The 3,252-nt window shown below is 42.5% G+C and overlaps 1 pseudogene; it reads right to left on the reverse strand.

Annotated features, from left to right (window-relative positions):
- Positions 1–1,122: 1,122 nt before the first annotated feature.
- On the reverse strand, positions 1,123–1,472 carry LOC128625786 (transcription elongation factor A protein-like 8; annotated as a pseudogene).
- Positions 1,473–3,252: the final 1,780 nt, after the last annotated feature.

Consider the following 3,252-nt stretch of genomic DNA (forward strand, 5'->3'; position numbering starts at 1 on the left):
CCTGTGGTTGCCTTCAAAGGGCCGAATGTAATTTTAGGACTGTATAAATGTAACTACTCCTTAACTAGGGGCAAGGAGCTGGCACTGCTGTGGGGCAGACACAAGGTCTAAGACAAGGTGGAGGGCTGGATTCAGCCCGAGGGCCTTGTGTTTGCCACCTGTGCTGTGGGGTAAATGGAGGCAATCTGGCTTCCTCACCCAGGTGTCTGGGTATCTAAGGGATGCAGTTTCCCATACCCTTGAATGAGCCTAATAAATAGTGTTCTCGTAGCCTTGAGACTGAGTCTGATAAATGGTTCTCATAACATGAAGTGAGCTCATATGTGCAGAATCATGCTATGTTATATAATTTTTTGGCTTTTTGCTGACTTTGTCTCTAGTACTTTAGCAGCTAGGGGCTTCTCAGTAGAGGGATGTGCAGCTTGCAGTGTGCATGGCTTGACCACCCGTGAATAAAGGATTTAAAGCATCCCCACAGCTCTGCACATTTCCTTCCATCTCTCTGAATCTAGAGTGGACCTGCCAGGGCTTGATAGGCTGCAACACAATTGGTGTAAGTGTCAGAATTCACATGGTACAAAAATGGAGAAGCCTCTGGGATCTCTCAAGGGGAGCTTCAATGGGTGGTCAGATACGAGGGGGCTGTGGCACCTGGTGGTGAGCCCCCTGGCCTCATGGGTGCCCCCAAGGGAGTGGCCCAATGTCAGTGGTACATCTGACACCATAGAGAAAGCCCTACAGGAGGTTGGGGAAGACCCTAGAAAAGCCCATTGCTCATGGAGCTGTGGGGACCACGGGCTGGGTGTTTCAACTTTGCGAGTTGAAACAAAAACTGCTTCCCTTAGTTACCCAGATACCTGGGTGAGGAAGCCAGATTGCCTCCATTTACCCTTACAGATATATATTTTCATGCATTTGTGTGAAAATTCCCAATTGAAAAACAGAACTGGAGAATGGGTCAAAATACAAAATCCTGTCAGATGCTGGTAACAAGGAAACTAAATAAAATAAAATTCCATCAGATGATTAAAAGTAAAAAAAAGGTAAAATATACATCAGAAAATGCTAACAGAAAGAAAGCAGAATCCAGATTGTACATCAGATTAAAAAATAAACCAGAATTCAAGGTCTAAAGCACAAGGATAAGGATGTCCATGTGAGGGACTTTGCTTTCAATGCATCATCACAAACTTGTTTCTTACTCTTCTTATTTTGTCCCTAAGCCTTTCTAACTCATCTACTCTTCTTAGTATTTCTTCAGTATCCAAACACCTAACAGGAATTTCCTCTTTAAATCCTTGGACAGGATGGGTCAGCCTGTTACTAAGGTTTCCTTCTGCTTCCTGGCTTATACCTCCTTCAGAAAATTGAGGATTTCCTTCTGCCTCCTGTGGTACATGTGAAGGGTGGTCTTCACTAGCCTTTGGCTTGTTCTATGGTTTTCCTTCATTTTCTTCATAAGACTCTTGCATGTTGAGTATTTTTTTATCATTTCCTTTTTGGATTAATTAATTAATCCTGCATAGATCCAAGGTATTTTTCTCCTTCCCTCACTTGATTTGTGTCATGCCCCAAAGACCAACAGTCTTGAAAGGACTCTGGGCTCTTTTCCCCTCTAGCAGCAGGGAGCTGCTATAGGGAATCAGGCCCCAGCCTAAAAGGACTTCTGCTCATGTGTGATTTGCTATTTTTAAAGAAATTACATTTAAGTCTTTGAATCTATACTAATATGTTTAATGTGTCATTTTCTTTGGTTAAAATGATTTTTAATATTATTGAGAGCAAAACTCACATGCAGTTAACATTTGCGTTTATGGCCCCTAAAACCTCTCTCTAAGTGGCCCCAGGTCTGGCACTAGCACCAGCCAGTTTTAGATCACAGTCTAGTTCCACCTTGGAACATCCAAGCCCAGCACAAGTAGCAGCCATCTGAAGATAGCTTTGTAGTTAATTTTGGGTGGCCCCAGGTGGAACACGGGTGGTGGCTGAACCTGATCTACACCACCCAGGAATCCCCAGAGCCTGTACACCCAGTGGACAGTTACAGATCACATCAGAACACCATCATCCTGCCTCATCACAGCTGATCCTCCATGGAGAGCGGAGGTTGGTTGTCAGTGGTCACAGCCAGTCCTTGCAACTGACTAGCCTGGGTAAATCCCTTCTATAAACCTGCTAACAGCAAACAAGGCCAAACTACAAGAGGAGGGTGTACTCAGCCCACATGGAGGATGCACATGGAGTATGCAGTTTGTGTGGCAGGGAAGGCTGTGCCACTGGAGCCTACAGGCCATGCTCCCAAGACAGGGAGTCATAGCAGCTCTACCTAATACACGGAAACAAACACTGGGAAGCTGCCAAAATGAGGAGACAAAGAAACACAGTCCAAATGAAAGAACAGATTAAAATTCCAGAAACAGAACTATCCAAAATGGAGATGAGCACTCTATCAGATGTAGAATTCAAAACACTGGTTATATAGATGCTCAAGGAACTCAGTGAGTACTTCAATGGCATAAAAAAGACTCAGAAGTGAAGGATATACTAATGGAAATGAACAATGTACAGAGAATCAACAGTAGACTGAATGAAGCCAGGAATCAAATCAATGATATGGAACATAAGGGAACAAAAAACAACCAAGAAGAGCTACAAGAAAAAAATTCCCCCCAAATGTGGATAGCCTAAGAAGCTTCTGGGACAACTTCAAGCCGACCAACATTCGCATCATAGGGGTGCCAGAAGGATGAGAGAAAGAGCAAGAAATTGAAAATCTGTTGGAAAAAAATGAAAGAAAACTTCCCTGATTTGGTGAAAGAAATAGACATGCAAAGGAAGCACAGGGAGCCCCAAACAGGATGGATACAAAGAGGCCCTCTCTAAGACACATCATAATTAAAAATGCCAGAAGTTAAAGATAAAGAGAGAATCTTAAAAGCAGTAAGCGAAAAACAGTTAGGTACCTACAGAGGACTTCCCATAAGGCTCTCAGTTGATTTCTCAAAAGAAACTTTGCAGGCTAGAAGTGGTTGGAAAGAAATATTCAAAGTCATGAAAAGCAGGGACCTACAACCAAAATCGCTCTGCCCAGCAAAGTTATTTAGAATTGAAGGGCAGATAAAGAATTTCCCAGACAAGAAAAAACTAAAGGAGTTCATCATCACCAAACCATTATTATATGAAATGTTAAAGGGATTTATTTAAGAAAAAGATCAAAACTATGAACAATTAAATGGCAACAAATATATATCT

Source organism: Artibeus jamaicensis, unplaced genomic scaffold (assembly GCF_021234435.1).
Source record: "Artibeus jamaicensis isolate MK-2021 breed Jamaican fruit bat unplaced genomic scaffold, CSHL_Jam_final contig_867, whole genome shotgun sequence".
NCBI classification, from domain to species: domain Eukaryota; kingdom Metazoa; phylum Chordata; class Mammalia; order Chiroptera; family Phyllostomidae; genus Artibeus; species Artibeus jamaicensis.